Consider the following 17,500-nt stretch of genomic DNA (forward strand, 5'->3'; position numbering starts at 1 on the left):
ACAATCTTTTCACTTTTAAAAGCCACATCCTTACATCTGTTAAAACAGTACATAAAAAGGTTTTTATTATAGAAGCATTTTAAAATGCCTTTAAAAGTCCAAAACAGTTTAATATCATAAAACCTTTTCAATGTCAGATTCACTACTTTGTACATTGTCTTTTTCAGATATATTGCAACCCCTGCCCAGAACCACGAAGAGAGAGGAAGGCAGAGATGACGCCAGCCGGGAGGTGAGGTGCGTACGTCCGCAGCTCCTCCCGCCCTCCGTCGAGGCCCCTTCCTGTGCGTCTCCAGAGGAAGTCCTCCCCTGTGCCCGCTGTCTCCTTTCAGGCATCCATGTCCCCTCAGGAAACGTCGGCGGGAGCCCCGGTCGGTGGGTGGCAGGGACCCTCCCTGCGTGTGACCTCGGCCCCCTCCTCCAAATGGCGACGTCCGGCGCCACCTGCAGCGTTGTAGTTGCCATCTTTTTCATAGCGTGGAGGGGCACCGTGACGCGCTTCCCCACCAGCAGGTTGCGGGAGGTCCACAGTGCGGCCGTCACGCTTGTGAGGGCGAGCCAGAGTGTCTTGAATTCATCTGATGGCAACTTTTCTACACCCTGGCCCACCCCCGTTCACCGCTACCCGGTAAACTTGCGGGAGGACCTCCCCTGCTGGCAGGCTTGGGCATTTCAGGGGGCCGATCGCGGCCACAGGTCCCTGGCCACGCTGCACTCCCAAAGGACGTGCCGCACGGTCTCAGGCTGGCCGCAGCCTGGCCGTGGGCACACTGCCGTTGCCCCCATGCCCCGGGAGTGCATCACCGCCCGGACCGGGAGGACTTCATGGGCCACCATCCAGGTAAGGTCCTTCTGTTTGTTCCGGAGGGCCGGGTGGGCTGCATTTGCCCACACTCTTCGAGCCTCCGCCGTTGTCATCCCCACCACTCTGCTCACCTCCTCGCGGTCCTGAACAAGGGAGACCAAAGTTTTTGCGTTCGTTAGTTCCTGAATCGTGCACTTTTCTAAATTGTATTTTGTTAAAAACTTTTTAATAAAAAGGTAATCATGTGGCAGTTTAAAAGACACTGGTGTTCTAAGATCTGGTTTTAAAATGCCTAATTTGTACAAATAAGACCCCATCCAGAACCGAGCCATAATGGCTGTCTTGGTCCTGGATGGGGATGTTGCGTATGCTATATGTGCTGCAACGAATTTGCTGCCTAAAAACAGGTGGGGGTCTGGGAGCCCTTTCCCTCCGTTTTCAGGCCTCTTCTTTACTGTTTCTCTCCTTAGGCGCTCCCACTTGGACCCCCCACAGGAAATAGAAAATTGCCCGGTCCAATCCTAAAAGAAAGCTCCTTGGAGGACTAAAAACAGAGCACAGTAATAAAAGCAAAGGTAAAATCACTGCTTTTATTACTAAAATTTTCCCTTCCAGAGTCAATTGTCGTAATCCCCACAGTCCAAGTCTCTGTCTTACTTTCCCTAAAGTTGTTGTCCAATTTCCACTCCCTCCTCCTGCCCGGTCAAATTTCACCCCTAAAATCCTGATATTTGTTTCTTTAAAATTTACCCCTAAAGACAGTTGGTATGTTCGTCCATGGTCCGAAGAGCTGTGCCTCAGTCTTGTCTCGGTTCAGTTTGGCTCCAGAGGCCCTCCCAAACCATTCTGTTACCTCTAGGGTCCTCTGGGCCGACACCATGTCTGTGCATAAAACTGTCACGTCGTCCATATATAATGAACATGTCACCGTCAGTCCCCCTGGCAGAGTCAGTCCATTGATCCATTGGTCCCTTCTCAAGATTTGCGCCAGTGGTTCCATGCATGTGACGAACAGGAGCGGGGATAAGGGACAACCCTGCCGTACTCCTGAGCGAATAGTAATCGCCTTGGAGAGGTGCCCATTTACCAGAATTCTGCTATTGATGTCGTTATACAACAGGCCCCACCCATGCTATAAACCTCCCGGGAACCCCATCTTTTGCAGTACCTGAAACAGGTACTGGTGTGAGACCCGATCGAAAGCTTTTTCGAAATCTAAATTTAATGCTAATAACCGAATGTTTCTGTCTCTCACATAACAGATGGAGTCACGGATCAGGATCAAGTTGTCCGTGATCCTCCGCCCCGGCACTGCGCAAACTTGATCTGGGGTGGATCACGTCTTCTAAAACCAATGACATCCGTCTTGCTAAAATTCTACTAAAAAGCTTACAATCAACATTTAAAAGTGTGATGGGTCTCCAATTTCGGATCTCTGATTTTTCCCCTTTTTTGTGTAACAGAGTCACTATCCCTGACCTAAAACTGTCAGGTAAAACGTCAGAAGTCTGGAAGTCTGTGAAAATACATAAAAGGTCCCCTACTAAAATGTCCCAAAAGGTTTTGTAAAACTCCACGGGGAGCCCATCCTCTCCCGGGGACTTCCCTGTTTTAAAACCTTTTAAAACATTTTGTAGTTCTTCAGTCGTAAAATCTGTAGTTAAAAGTTCCTTGTCTTTAATTGTATTTTCCAATAAATTTGTCACTTCTTCCATTGTTGTTTTGTGTGTTTGTTTTTCACCATATAAATCTTCATAAAACCTTTCTACCACCCCCATAATCCCATGGTTTGTATCCTGTTTTTTATTCCCATCTTTTACTTCAGTCATCCCCCGGCCCTGGGCCATAGTTTTCTTAAAAAAGTACCGTGTACACTTTTCCCCTTCTTCCAATTCCTGTTCTTTACAAGTCATTATATACTTTTTGCTCATCTCCTCTGTTAAAAGCATCATCTCTTCCTTTACTTTCTTTATTTCCTCTTTAAAATCATACCCATGATTTACCAAATTAAAATACCTCTGCAGCCGTTTTTGCAGCCCCAACATGCGTCTTTCCTGTTTCTTCTTTTTAAAGCTTCCCACCCTTCTAAAAAAAGTCTTGGTCCTCCCCTTCACCATCTCCCACCATTGTGCTCGTGTACTGTACAAGTCTTGGAGGGACTGCCAAAGCTTGTACTGCTCCCTGTATTCTTCTCTTACTTCCTCTTCAGCAACAGGGAACAGTTTAGCTTCCACAGCCCCTCCCCCTATCGTCACATCTGTGGGGGAAAGAAAGGGTGCAAGACAGTAAGGCGTGGTCTGAGAAAAACATGGGGATCAATCTAGCATCTGATGGCGGGCAGTCACGTGTAAAAATGTAGTCAATTCTGGAGGCCCGGGAACCATCACCACTCGACCAGGTGAAGCCCTCCTCCTGTGGATGCATGGTCCGGTAACAGTCGACTAATTTAAAATCCACTTTCAGGTTGGTCAACCTCCCAGACGTTTTATCTAGTTTAAAACCATCTCCAACGTTTTTCCTGTCTTTGCCAGTTAAAACACAGTTAAAATCCCCACCCACTATCAAAGGGACCCTCCCCAGCATGTGGGGCTGCAAATCCCCAAACAATTCGTACCTCTCTTCTTTTTCATTAAAACCATACACATTTAAAACCTTAAAATCCCTCCCTAAAAAATGCAAATTTGCTAAAAGGGCCCGCCCATCCCTCACCACGGTGCAGTCCTTCACCATTATCCTAGAGTTCCTAATTAAAATTGCCACACCATCAGCCTTGTTGTAGTGCGATCCGCTCCAGAGGGAGGGACCTGCAGCCCAGCGCTGCTCCCACTCTCTGTAGGATTTCATAAATGGGATCGCACACTCTTGTAATAAAAACACATCTGCATTAACTGTTTCTAAAAAAGATAGAATACTCTGTGCTCTTAGAGGTGCCTTCACACTTCTCACATTTATAGTGGCGATTGTGAGAGACATGAGCACGTTTAAAAGAAGGAAAAACCCCAACATCCTGGACATAACAAAAGTACTATATTTTGATCCAATAAAACCCATTAAACCTCATTAAAACTAGTCATCTTCTTCAATTCCTAAAACCACCTCCATTGTTTTTCTGCTGGGGTGGAAGAAGTCCAGGACCGGGGGGTACTCTACCTCAGTTCTGTCAGGGGTTGAGGTTCTCTCCCTCCCTGGTAGGTGTAAAAAGGACACCTCGTTGGGGGAGCCCCCCGGCCAGCAAGGGTCTGACCTCTCTGATGGAGGAGTTTCCTCTTCCGCCGCGGCTCGTTGTTTTTTCTCTGTCTCCTCTGCTAAAGGTGATTCCGCCGGTCTTTTCCCCACCTGTACACTTGGGATCCAAGTGTCCAGTTCACTCTCTGAAATGTGCATGCTTGTTTCTCCTACTATTTGGGGTGAGAGAGAAAGAGAAAAAGAAACATTTTCCCCCACCCACCCTTCTTCCCTGCTTTTTTCACCCTGTTCGGAGTGTGGTTTTACCTCTGGGTCTTTTTGTTTGTCTGCCATTTTATTTGTGACCACACTGTCCTCCGCCATTTTGTCTCCTTTTGCCTCTTTACTTTGCCCCACCCCTTTGTCCTGTTCCCCTCCCCCTCCCTCCTGTCTGTGAAAGGCCGGCCCCTTTCTTACCTGTTCGGTTTTTTCCTGGGCTTGGGGAGGGGGTGGAGTTTTTCTTGCCGGTTCCGCCCTTGGCTCCTCCCCTTCCTGCTTCTTCTCCCCAGCCATCTTGTCCCCTTGTTCGCCATGCTGGGCGGCCATCTTGGTCTTCCTAAGTTTGTTGGCAAATGATTGCGGGCAGTCTCTGAAGAGGTGGTTTTCTGCTCCACAGAGATTGCACCTTCTGCCATTTGGGCACTTCTCAAAGGTGTGCCCAGTTTCTCTACACTTGCCACAGAAAACCTTTGTGCATACCTCTGCTAGGTGCCCCATCTCCCCACACCTTCTACAAACTTTGGGCATCCCCGGGTAAAAAATATATCCTCTGTTTTCCCCCAACACCATTGTCTGCGGCAAGTGCTTCATCCCCATATACCCACTTACGTCTTCCCAAAGTTTTATTGGTACTCGCCAAGAACATGTCCAAATTCCATCTTCATCCAGTTCCTTTGTTGCATTCCCTGTTACTGTACAAAATCTTCCAAGCCATGCACAAATATCTTCCGAACTCACTGTCTCATTAAACATTCTAACCATTACTACTTTCTTTGTATAGTCAGTTAACTTTTCTATTTTAAACAGTTCAAAGTGTACTTTCATTTCTTGTATTCTAGTCCAATATGTGTTCATCAAGGCAGCAGTGCAAAAACTAATGTCAAAACCCTTGTTCTGTGGTAGTGCTATGATACAATTTAATTCTATGGGGCTGACCCCAAGAATCCCCTGTACATATTTTCTAGAGAAATCTAGCCTGGATGGTGCTGTTATCCCATCTTGCCGTGGGATGAAGGCGAAGCGCACACTGTGGTGCCTCCTAATGCCGGCACGGGCAGCCGACATGGTGGAGGCACCACCACTTTAACTTTTACACTAAAAATTCAATAAATAGTTCAATAAATAGCTAAAATCAGTATAAAAGTTGTAAAAAGGTTCAAAACAAGTCTAAAAGCGGATTTAAGAACAAATTTTAGTTTAAACCTTAAAATAAAAGGGTTTCCTAAAACAGTTCTAAAATCCACTTACCTTGCTTTTTGAACCGTGAAGATAGCCACACTAACCGTGTAGAAGAAAAGTTGTCCTTTGTAGCTTTCAGCAAACCGCCTTCCGCTCCAAAGGTCGATCCCAGTCTCGTCCTCTTGATCTTAGCCAAAAGGCCGAGAAGCGATAACCTGAAATGGGCGCTGGACCGGGCACCGGCCTCGCAGGCAGGGAGGCCTCCTCCGTGGCATACCCGCCCTTCCCCCCCTCTTCCAGACACCCACCGAGCCACTCCCAGCCCCCGCCCTAAGTTTATACATTCTCGTTGTACGGATTGTTGCGGCCCCGCCCGGAGGCAGAGCGCTCCAAAAAATCACTTTGACTCTTTGACGTTCCCCTCCACGGAAATCTTTAGTAAAAGGCGAAAGATTTGTGCGTGAATGAAGAGAAACCCGAGCTATAGCCGTGTACGCTCAGGCGTCCCGCCACGCCAACAAAGAGCCTAGCTCGTTTGTTCGCGGTAACAAGGGAGGAGCCTGCGAGGCTGTGGCTTGCTTGTTGCAAACAACAGGGCTGGCAGGCAATGAGAGAGAGAGAGAAAACAGGAACAATTTCAAAAAAAAAAAAAAAAAAAAAAAAAAAGAACAAAAACGGAGGGAAAACTGCAAACAGCCGAAAGGGGAGTGGCCTCCGCTCTCACTGCATTTGTGACCAGCTGACAATTGCAGGCAGACAGACAGAGACCACTCACCCCTTCATTCTTGCCTATTTAAGGAGTGGAGTGAGCTGCTTTGTTTTATTTATTTATTCATTTTGGCTGCTCCCTCACATGGACAGACAGACAGACAAATCAATAAATATATATACATATTATATATATATATATATATATATATATATATATACACACACACACACACACACACACACACACACACACACACACACACACACACCAAATAAATAAATAAATACATTCATTCATTCATTAAAATAAAACAGGCTGATCATACCAAACAGCAACAAACTCTTTTTTTCACACAAGCTTAGGAAGGTGCACCGTTCCTGGAGGTACTGCAATACCAGGTCGATGCGTGGGGCGAACGGGGCAAGCCCCTGTTTCGCCTCCCTGTTCTAAAAATCCATTTAATATGAAGTCCTCGTATAGAGGACGTATCAGATATTAAACTGATAAGAACAGATACTACACTTGATCTTAGCCAAAAGGCCGAGAAGCGATAACCTGAAATGGGCGCTGGACCGGGCACCGGCCTCGCAGGCAGGGAGGCCTCCTCCGTGGCATACCCGCCCTTCCCCCCTCTTCCAGACACCCACCGAGCCACTCCCAGCCCCCGCCCTAAGTTTATACATTCTCGTTGTACGGATTGTTGCGGCCCCGCCCGGAGGCAGAGCGCTCCAAAAAATCACTTTGACTCTTTGACGTTCCCCTCCACGGAAATCTTTAGTAAAAGGCGAAAGATTTGTGCGTGAATGAAGAGAAACCCGAGCTATAGCCGTGTACGCTCAGGCGTCCCGCCACGCCAACAAAGAGCCTAGCTCGTTTGTTCGCGGTAACAAGGGAGGAGCCTGCGAGGCTGTGGCTTGCTTGTTGCAAACAACAGGGCTGGCAGGCAATGAGAGAGAGAGAGAAAACAGGAACAATTTCAAAAAAAAAAAAAAAAAAAAAAAAAAAAAGAACAAAAACGGAGGGAAAACTGCAAACAGCCGAAAGGGGAGTGGCCTCCGCTCTCACTGCATTTGTGACCAGCTGACAATTGCAGGCAGACAGACAGAGACCACTCACCCCTTCATTCTTGCCTATTTAAGGAGTGGAGTGAGCTGCTTTGTTTTATTTATTTATTCATTTTGGCTGCTCCCTCACATGGACAGACAGACAGACAAATCAATAAATATATATACATATTATATATATATATATATATATATATATATATATATATACACACACACACACACACACACACACACACACACACACACACACACACACACCAAATAAATAAATAAATACATTCATTCATTCATTAAAATAAAACAGGCTGATCATACCAAACAGCAACAAACTCTTTTTTTCACACAAGCTTAGGAAGGTGCACCGTTCCTGGAGGTACTGCAATACCAGGTCGATGCGTGGGGCGAACGGGGCAAGCCCCTGTTTCGCCTCCCTGTTCTAAAAATCCATTTAATATGAAGTCCTCGTATAGAGGACGTATCAGATATTAAACTGATAAGAACAGATTTTTTTTTTTTTTTTTTTTTGACAATGTTTATTGATACTTTACACCAATAAATACAACGTCACTTATATGTTAAAAGACAGCATACACATTAGATAAAAAAGATGGTTAAAAGACATAATAGTCATGCATTTTAAAACCATTCTTACAATCTTTTCACTTTTAAAAGCCACATCCTTACATCTGTTAAAACAGTACATAAAAAGGTTTTTATTATAGAAGCATTTTAAAATGCCTTTAAAAGTCCAAAACAGTTTAATATCATAAAACCTTTTCAATGTCAGATTCACTACTTTGTACATTGTCTTTTTCAGATATATTGCAACCCCTGCCCAGAACCACGAAGAGAGAGGAAGGCAGAGATGACGCCAGCCGGGAGGTGAGGTGCGTACGTCCGCAGCTCCTCCCGCCCTCCGTCGAGGCCCCTTCCTGTGCGTCTCCAGAGGAAGTCCTCCCCTGTGCCCGCTGTCTCCTTTCAGGCATCCATGTCCCCTCAGGAAACGTCGGCGGGAGCCCCGGTCGGTGGTGGCAGGGACCTCCCTGCGTGTGACCTCGGCCCCCTCCTCCAAATGGCGACGTCCGGCGCCACCTGCAGCGTTGTAGTTGCCATCTTTTTCATAGCGTGGAGGGGCACCGTGACGCGCTTCCCCACCAGCAGGTTGCGGGAGGTCCACAGTGCGGCCGTCACGCTTGTGAGGGCGAGCCAGAGTGTCTTGAATTCATCTGATGGCAACTTTTCTACACCCTGGCCCACCCCGTTCACCGCTACCCGGTAAACTTGCGGGAGGACCTCCCCTGCTGGCAGGCTTGGGCATTTCAGGGGGCCGATCGCGGCCCACAGGTCCCTGGCCACGCTGCACTCCCAAAGGACGTGCCGCACGGTCTCAGGCTGGCCGCAGCCTGGCCGTGGGCACACTGCCGTTGCCCCCATGCCCCGGGAGTGCATCACCGCCCGGACCGGGAGGACTTCATGGGCCACCATCCAGGTAAGGTCCTTCTGTTTGTTCCGGAGGGCCGGGTGGGCTGCATTTGCCCACACTCTTCGAGCCTCCGCCGTTGTCATCCCCACCACTCTGCTCACCTCCTCGCGGTCCTGAACAAGGGAGACCAAAGTTTTTGCGTTCGTTAGTTCCTGAATCGTGCACTTTTCTAAATTGTATTTTGTTAAAAACTTTTTAATAAAAAGGTAATCATGTGGCAGTTTAAAAGACACTGGTGTTCTAAGATCTGGTTTTAAAATGCCTAATTTGTACAAATAAGACCCCATCCAGAACCGAGCCATAATGGCTGTCTTGGTCCTGGATGGGGATGTTGCGTATGCTATATGTGCTGCAACGAATTTGCTGCCTAAAAACAGGTGGGGGTCTGGGAGCCCTTTCCCTCCGTTTTCAGGCCTCTTCTTTACTGTTTCTCTCCTTAGGCGCTCCCACTTGGACCCCCACAGGAAATAGAAAATTGCCCGGTCCAATCCTAAAAGAAAGCTCCTTGGAGGACTAAAAACAGAGCACAGTAATAAAAGCAAAGGTAAAATCACTGCTTTTATTACTAAAATTTTCCCTTCCAGAGTCAATTGTCGTAATCCCCACAGTCCAAGTCTCTGTCTTACTTTCCCTAAAGTTGTTGTCCAATTTCCACTCCCTCCTCCTGCCCGGTCAAATTTCACCCCTAAAATCCTGATATTTGTTTCTTTAAAATTTACCCCTAAAACAGTTGGTATGTTCGTCCATGGTCCGAAGAGCTGTGCCTCAGTCTTGTCTCGGTTCAGTTTGGCTCCAGAGGCCCTCCCAAACCATTCTGTTACCTCTAGGGTCCTCTGGGCCGACACCATGTCTGTGCATAAAACTGTCACGTCGTCCATATATAATGAACATGTCACCGTCAGTCCCCCTGGCAGAGTCAGTCCATTGATCCATTGGTCCCTTCTCAAGATTTGCGCCAGTGGTTCCATGCATGTGACGAACAGGAGCGGGGATAAGGGACAACCCTGCCGTACTCCTGAGCGAATAGTAATCGCCTTGGAGAGGTGCCCATTTACCAGAATTCTGCTATTGATGTCGTTATACAACAGGCCCACCCATGCTATAAACCTCCCCGGGAACCCCATCTTTTGCAGTACCTGAAACAGGTACTGGTGTGAGACCCGATCGAAAGCTTTTTCGAAATCTAAATTTAATGCTAATAACCGAATGTTTCTGTCTCTCACATAACAGATGGAGTCACGGATCAGGATCAAGTTGTCCGTGATCCTCCGCCCCGGCACTGCGCAAACTTGATCTGGGTGGATCACGTCTTCTAAAACCAATGACATCCGTCTTGCTAAAATTCTACTAAAAAGCTTACAATCAACATTTAAAAGTGTGATGGGTCTCCAATTTCGGATCTCTGATTTTTCCCCTTTTTTGTGTAACAGAGTCACTATCCCTGACCTAAAACTGTCAGGTAAAACGTCAGAAGTCTGGAAGTCTGTGAAAATACATAAAAGGTCCCCTACTAAAATGTCCCAAAAGGTTTTGTAAAACTCCACGGGGAGCCCATCCTCTCCCGGGGACTTCCCTGTTTTAAAACCTTTTAAAACATTTTGTAGTTCTTCAGTCGTAAAATCTGTAGTTAAAAGTTCCTTGTCTTTAATTGTATTTTCCAATAAATTTGTCACTTCTTCCATTGTTGTTTTGTGTGTTTGTTTTTCACCATATAAATCTTCATAAAACCTTTCTACCACCCCCATAATCCCATGGTTTGTATCCTGTTTTTTATTCCCATCTTTTACTTCAGTCATCCCCCGGCCCTGGGCCATAGTTTTCTTAAAAAAGTACCGTGTACACTTTTCCCCTTCTTCCAATTCCTGTTCTTTACAAGTCATTATATACTTTTTGCTCATCTCCTCTGTTAAAAGCATCATCTCTTCCTTTACTTTCTTTATTTCCTCTTTAAAATCATACCCATGATTTACCAAATTAAAATACCTCTGCAGCCGTTTTTGCAGCCCCAACATGCGTCTTTCCTGTTTCTTCTTTTTAAAGCTTCCCACCCTTCTAAAAAAAGTCTTGGTCCTCCCCTTCACCATCTCCCACCATTGTGCTCGTGTACTGTACAAGTCTTGGAGGGACTGCCAAAGCTTGTACTGCTCCCTGTATTCTTCTCTTACTTCCTCTTCCAGCAACAGGGAACAGTTTAGCTTCCACAGCCCTCCCCCTATCGTCACATCTGTGGGGAAAGAAAGGGTGCAAGACAGTAAGGCGTGGTCTGAGAAAAACATGGGGATCAATCTAGCATCTGATGGCGGGCAGTCACGTGTAAAAATGTAGTCAATTCTGGAGGCCCGGGAACCATCACCACTCGACCAGGTGAAGCCCTCCTCCTGTGGATGCATGGTCCGGTAACAGTCGACTAATTTAAAATCCACTTTCAGGTTGGTCAACCTCCCAGACGTTTTATCTAGTTTAAAACCATCTCCAACGTTTTTCCTGTCTTTGCCAGTTAAAACACAGTTAAAATCCCCACCCACTATCAAAGGGACCCTCCCCAGCATGTGGGGCTGCAAATCCCCAAACAATTCGTACCTCTCTTCTTTTTCATTAAAACCATACACATTTAAAACCTTAAAATCCCTCCCTAAAAAATGCAAATTTGCTAAAAGGGCCCGCCCATCCCTCACCACGGTGCAGTCCTTCACCATTATCCTAGAGTTCCTAATTAAAATTGCCACACCATCAGCCTTGTTGTAGTGCGATCCGCTCCAGAGGGAGGGACCTGCAGCCCAGCGCTGCTCCCACTCTCTGTAGGATTTCATAAATGGGATCGCACACTCTTGTAATAAAAACACATCTGCATTAACTGTTTCTAAAAAAGATAGAATACTCTGTGCTCTTAGAGGTGCCTTCACACTTCTCACATTTATAGTGGCGATTGTGAGAGACATGAGCACGTTTAAAAGAAGGAAAAACCCCAACATCCTGGACATAACAAAAGTACTATATTTTGATCCAATAAAACCCATTAAACCTCATTAAAACTAGTCATCTTCTTCAATTCCTAAAACCACCTCCATTGTTTTTCTGCTGGGGTGGAAGAAGTCCAGGACCGGGGGGTACTCTACCTCAGTTCTGTCAGGGGTTGAGGTTCTCTCCCTCCCTGGTAGGTGTAAAAAGGACACCTCGTTGGGGGAGCCCCCCGGCCAGCAAGGGTCTGACCTCTCTGATGGAGGAGTTTCCTCTTCCGCCGCGGCTCGTTGTTTTTTCTCTGTCTCCTCTGCTAAAGGTGATTCCGCCGGTCTTTTCCCCACCTGTACACTTGGGATCCAAGTGTCCAGTTCACTCTCTGAAATGTGCATGCTTGTTTCTCCTACTATTTGGGGTGAGAGAGAAAGAGAAAAAGAAACATTTTCCCCCACCCACCCTTCTTCCCTGCTTTTTTCACCCTGTTCGGAGTGTGGTTTTACCTCTGGGTCTTTTTGTTTGTCTGCCATTTTATTTGTGACCACACTGTCCTCCGCCATTTTGTCTCCTTTTGCCTCTTTACTTTGCCCCACCCCTTTGTCCTGTTCCCCTCCCCCTCCCTCCTGTCTGTGAAAGGCCGGCCCCTTTCTTACCTGTTCGGTTTTTTCCTGGGCTTGGGGAGGGGGTGGAGTTTTTCTTGCCGGTTCCGCCCTTGGCTCCTCCCCTTCCTGCTTCTTCTCCCCAGCCATCTTGTCCCCTTGTTCGCCATGCTGGGCGGCCATCTTGGTCTTCCTAAGTTTGTTGGCAAATGATTGCGGGCAGTCTCTGAAGAGGTGGTTTTCTGCTCCACAGAGATTGCACCTTCTGCCATTTGGGCACTTCTCAAAGGTGTGCCCAGTTTCTCTACACTTGCCACAGAAAACCTTTGTGCATACCTCTGCTAGGTGCCCCATCTCCCCACACCTTCTACAAACTTTGGGCATCCCCGGGTAAAAAATATATCCTCTGTTTTCCCCCAACACCATTGTCTGCGGCAAGTGCTTCATCCCCATATACCCACTTACGTCTTCCCAAAGTTTTATTGGTACTCGCCAAGAACATGTCCAAATTCCATCTTCATCCAGTTCCTTTGTTGCATTCCCTGTTACTGTACAAAATCTTCCAAGCCATGCACAAATATCTTCCGAACTCACTGTCTCATTAAACATTCTAACCATTACTACTTTCTTTGTATAGTCAGTTAACTTTTCTATTTTAAACAGTTCAAAGTGTACTTTCATTTCTTGTATTCTAGTCCAATATGTGTTCATCAAGGCAGCAGTGCAAAAACTAATGTCAAAACCCTTGTTCTGTGGTAGTGCTATGATACAATTTAATTCTATGGGGCTGACCCCAAGAATCCCCTGTACATATTTTCTAGAGAAATCTAGCCTGGATGGTGCTGTTATCCCATCTTGCCGTGGGATGAAGGCGAAGCGCACACTGTGGTGCCTCCTAATGCCGGCACGGGCAGCCGACATGGTGGAGGCACCACCACTTTAACTTTTACACTAAAAATTCAATAAATAGTTCAATAAATAGCTAAAATCAGTATAAAAGTTGTAAAAAGGTTCAAAACAAGTCTAAAAGCGGATTTAAGAACAAATTTTAGTTTAAACCTTAAAATAAAAGGGTTTCCTAAAACAGTTCTAAAATCCACTTACCTTGCTTTTTGAACCGTGAAGATAGCCACACTAACCGTGTAGAAGAAAAGTTGTCCTTTGTAGCTTTCAGCAAACCGCCTTCCGCTCCAAAGGTCGATCCCAGTCTCGTCCTCTTGATCTTAGCCAAAAGGCCGAGAAGCGATAACCTGAAATGGGCGCTGGACCGGGCACCGGCCTCGCAGGCAGGGAGGCCTCCTCCGTGGCATACCCGCCCTTCCCCCCTCTTCCAGACACCCACCGAGCCACTCCCAGCCCCCGCCCTAAGTTTATACATTCTCGTTGTACGGATTGTTGCGGCCCCGCCCGGAGGCAGAGCGCTCCAAAAAATCACTTTGACTCTTTGACGTTCCCCTCCACGGAAATCTTTAGTAAAAGGCGAAAGATTTGTGCGTGAATGAAGAGAAACCCGAGCTATAGCCGTGTACGCTCAGGCGTCCCGCCACGCCAACAAAGAGCCTAGCTCGTTTGTTCGCGGTAACAAGGGAGGAGCCTGCGAGGCTGTGGCTTGCTTGTTGCAAACAACAGGGCTGGCAGGCAATGAGAGAGAGAGAGAAAACAGGAACAATTTCAAAAAAAAAAAAAAAAAAAAAAAAAAAAGAACAAAAACGGAGGGAAAACTGCAAACAGCCGAAAGGGGAGTGGCCTCCGCTCTCACTGCATTTGTGACCAGCTGACAATTGCAGGCAGACAGACAGAGACCACTCACCCCTTCATTCTTGCCTATTTAAGGAGTGGAGTGAGCTGCTTTGTTTTATTTATTTATTCATTTTGGCTGCTCCCTCACATGGACAGACAGACAGACAAATCAATAAATATATATACATATTATATATATATATATATATATATATATATATATATATACACACACACACACACACACACACACACACACACACACACACACACACACCAAATAAATAAATAAATACATTCATTCATTCATTAAAATAAAACAGGCTGATCATACCAAACAGCAACAAACTCTTTTTTTCACACAAGCTTAGGAAGGTGCACCGTTCCTGGAGGTACTGCAATACCAGGTCGATGCGTGGGGCGAACGGGGCAAGCCCCTGTTTCGCCTCCCTGTTCTAAAAATCCATTTAATATGAAGTCCTCGTATAGAGGACGTATCAGATATTAAACTGATAAGAACAGATACTACACTTGATCTTAGCCAAAAGGCCGAGAAGCGATAACCTGAAATGGGCGCTGGACCGGGCACCGGCCTCGCAGGCAGGGAGGCCTCCTCCGTGGCATACCCGCCCTTCCCCCCTCTTCCAGACACCCACCGAGCCACTCCCAGCCCCCGCCCTAAGTTTATACATTCTCGTTGTACGGATTGTTGCGGCCCCGCCCGGAGGCAGAGCGCTCCAAAAAATCACTTTGACTCTTTGACGTTCCCCTCCACGGAAATCTTTAGTAAAAGGCGAAAGATTTGTGCGTGAATGAAGAGAAACCCGAGCTATAGCCGTGTACGCTCAGGCGTCCCGCCACGCCAACAAAGAGCCTAGCTCGTTTGTTCGCGGTAACAAGGGAGGAGCCTGCGAGGCTGTGGCTTGCTTGTTGCAAACAACAGGGCTGGCAGGCAATGAGAGAGAGAGAGAAAACAGGAACAATTTCAAAAAAAAAAAAAAAAAAAAAAAAAAAAGAACAAAAACGGAGGGAAAACTGCAAACAGCCGAAAGGGGAGTGGCCTCCGCTCTCACTGCATTTGTGACCAGCTGACAATTGCAGGCAGACAGACAGAGACCACTCACCCCTTCATTCTTGCCTATTTAAGGAGTGGAGTGAGCTGCTTTGTTTTATTTATTTATTCATTTTGGCTGCTCCCTCACATGGACAGACAGACAGACAAATCAATAAATATATATACATATTATATATATATATATATATATATATATATATATATATACACACACACACACACACACACACACACACACACACACACACACACACACCAAATAAATAAATAAATACATTCATTCATTCATTAAAATAAAACAGGCTGATCATACCAAACAGCAACAAACTCTTTTTTTCACACAAGCTTAGGAAGGTGCACCGTTCCTGGAGGTACTGCAATACCAGGTCGATGCGTGGGGCGAACGGGGCAAGCCCCTGTTTCGCCTCCCTGTTCTAAAAATCCATTTAATATGAAGTCCTCGTATAGAGGACGTATCAGATATTAAACTGATAAGAACAGATACTACACTTGATCTTAGCCAAAAGGCCGAGAAGCGATAACCTGAAATGGGCGCTGGACCGGGCACCGGCCTCGCAGGCAGGGAGGCCTCCTCCGTGGCATACCCGCCCTTCCCCCCTCTTCCAGACACCCACCGAGCCACTCCCAGCCCCCGCCCTAAGTTTATACATTCTCGTTGTACGGATTGTTGCGGCCCCGCCCGGAGGCAGAGCGCTCCAAAAAATCACTTTGACTCTTTGACGTTCCCCTCCACGGAAATCTTTAGTAAAAGGCGAAAGATTTGTGCGTGAATGAAGAGAAACCCGAGCTATAGCCGTGTACGCTCAGGCGTCCCGCCACGCCAACAAAGAGCCTAGCTCGTTTGTTCGCGGTAACAAGGGAGGAGCCTGCGAGGCTGTGGCTTGCTTGTTGCAAACAACAGGGCTGGCAGGCAATGAGAGAGAGAGAGAAAACAGGAACAATTTCAAAAAAAAAAAAAAAAAAAAAAAAAAAAGAACAAAAACGGAGGGAAAACTGCAAACAGCCGAAAGGGGAGTGGCCTCCGCTCTCACTGCATTTGTGACCAGCTGACAATTGCAGGCAGACAGACAGAGACCACTCACCCCTTCATTCTTGCCTATTTAAGGAGTGGAGTGAGCTGCTTTGTTTTATTTATTTATTCATTTTGGCTGCTCCCTCACATGGACAGACAGACAGACAAATCAATAAATATATATACATATTATATATATATATATATATATATATATATATATATATACACACACACACACACACACACACACACACACACACACACACACACACACCAAATAAATAAATAAATACATTCATTCATTCATTAAAATAAAACAGGCTGATCATACCAAACAGCAACAAACTCTTTTTTTCACACAAGCTTAGGAAGGTGCACCGTTCCTGGAGGTACTGCAATACCAGGTCGATGCGTGGGGCGAACGGGGCAAGCCCCTGTTTCGCCTCCCTGTTCTAAAAATCCATTTAATATGAAGTCCTCGTATAGAGGACGTATCAGATATTAAACTGATAAGAACAGATACTACACTTGATCTTAGCCAAAAGGCCGAGAAGCGATAACCTGAAATGGGCGCTGGACCGGGCACCGGCCTCGCAGGCAGGGAGGCCTCCTCCGTGGCATACCCGCCCTTCCCCCCTCTTCCAGACACCCACCGAGCCACTCCCAGCCCCCGCCCTAAGTTTATACATTCTCGTTGTACGGATTGTTGCGGCCCCGCCCGGAGGCAGAGCGCTCCAAAAAATCACTTTGACTCTTTGACGTTCCCCTCCACGGAAATCTTTAGTAAAAGGCGAAAGATTTGTGCGTGAATGAAGAGAAACCCGAGCTATAGCCGTGTACGCTCAGGCGTCCCGCCACGCCAACAAAGAGCCTAGCTCGTTTGTTCGCGGTAACAAGGGAGGAGCCTGCGAGGCTGTGGCTTGCTTGTTGCAAACAACAGGGCTGGCAGGCAATGAGAGAGAGAGAGAAAACAGGAACAATTTCAAAAAAAAAAAAAAAAAAAAAAAAAAAAGAACAAAAACGGAGGGAAAACTGCAAACAGCCGAAAGGGGAGTGGCCTCCGCTCTCACTGCATTTGTGACCAGCTGACAATTGCAGGCAGACAGACAGAGACCACTCACCCCTTCATTCTTGCCTATTTAAGGAGTGGAGTGAGCTGCTTTGTTTTATTTATTTATTCATTTTGGCTGCTCCCTCACATGGACAGACAGACAGACAAATCAATAAATATATATACATATTATATATATATATATATATATATATATATATATATATACACACACACACACACACACACACACACACACACACACACACACACACACCAAATAAATAAATAAATACATTCATTCATTCATTAAAATAAAACAGGCTGATCATACCAAACAGCAACAAACTCTTT

General features: G+C 46.3%; 11 non-coding genes across 11 annotated transcripts; all 11 read right to left on the reverse strand.

The window, feature by feature from the left end:
* Positions 1-5,793: 5,793 nt before the first annotated feature.
* Positions 5,794-5,912, reverse strand: LOC143505895 (U5 spliceosomal RNA). The gene has a single exon (XR_013128036.1). It is a non-coding gene; the product is annotated as a U5 spliceosomal RNA (small nuclear RNA).
* A 589-nt stretch (positions 5,913-6,501) lies between these two features.
* LOC143505878 (U2 spliceosomal RNA) lies at positions 6,502-6,692 on the reverse strand. The gene has a single exon (XR_013128020.1). It is a non-coding gene; the product is annotated as a U2 spliceosomal RNA (small nuclear RNA).
* A 152-nt stretch (positions 6,693-6,844) lies between these two features.
* LOC143505896 (U5 spliceosomal RNA) lies at positions 6,845-6,963 on the reverse strand. Its single transcript, XR_013128037.1, has one exon. It is a non-coding gene; the product is annotated as a U5 spliceosomal RNA (small nuclear RNA).
* Positions 6,964-7,558: 595 nt separating this feature from the next.
* Positions 7,559-7,742, reverse strand: LOC143505886 (U2 spliceosomal RNA). Its single transcript, XR_013128028.1, has one exon. It is a non-coding gene; the product is annotated as a U2 spliceosomal RNA (small nuclear RNA).
* Positions 7,743-13,643: 5,901 nt separating this feature from the next.
* On the reverse strand, positions 13,644-13,762 carry LOC143505897 (U5 spliceosomal RNA). Its single transcript, XR_013128038.1, has one exon. It is a non-coding gene; the product is annotated as a U5 spliceosomal RNA (small nuclear RNA).
* Positions 13,763-14,354: 592 nt separating this feature from the next.
* LOC143505889 (U2 spliceosomal RNA) lies at positions 14,355-14,545 on the reverse strand. The gene has a single exon (XR_013128031.1). It is a non-coding gene; the product is annotated as a U2 spliceosomal RNA (small nuclear RNA).
* A 152-nt stretch (positions 14,546-14,697) lies between these two features.
* On the reverse strand, positions 14,698-14,816 carry LOC143505898 (U5 spliceosomal RNA). The gene has a single exon (XR_013128039.1). It is a non-coding gene; the product is annotated as a U5 spliceosomal RNA (small nuclear RNA).
* A 592-nt stretch (positions 14,817-15,408) lies between these two features.
* Positions 15,409-15,599, reverse strand: LOC143505900 (U2 spliceosomal RNA). The gene has a single exon (XR_013128041.1). It is a non-coding gene; the product is annotated as a U2 spliceosomal RNA (small nuclear RNA).
* Positions 15,600-15,751: 152 nt separating this feature from the next.
* LOC143505899 (U5 spliceosomal RNA) lies at positions 15,752-15,870 on the reverse strand. Its single transcript, XR_013128040.1, has one exon. It is a non-coding gene; the product is annotated as a U5 spliceosomal RNA (small nuclear RNA).
* A 592-nt stretch (positions 15,871-16,462) lies between these two features.
* Positions 16,463-16,653, reverse strand: LOC143505912 (U2 spliceosomal RNA). Its single transcript, XR_013128052.1, has one exon. It is a non-coding gene; the product is annotated as a U2 spliceosomal RNA (small nuclear RNA).
* Positions 16,654-16,805: 152 nt separating this feature from the next.
* Positions 16,806-16,924, reverse strand: LOC143505902 (U5 spliceosomal RNA). The gene has a single exon (XR_013128042.1). It is a non-coding gene; the product is annotated as a U5 spliceosomal RNA (small nuclear RNA).
* Between the last annotated feature and the right edge of the window lie 576 nt (positions 16,925-17,500).

This window comes from Brachyhypopomus gauderio, unplaced genomic scaffold (genome assembly GCF_052324685.1).
Source record: "Brachyhypopomus gauderio isolate BG-103 unplaced genomic scaffold, BGAUD_0.2 sc418, whole genome shotgun sequence".
Lineage (NCBI taxonomy): Eukaryota > Metazoa > Chordata > Actinopteri > Gymnotiformes > Hypopomidae > Brachyhypopomus > Brachyhypopomus gauderio.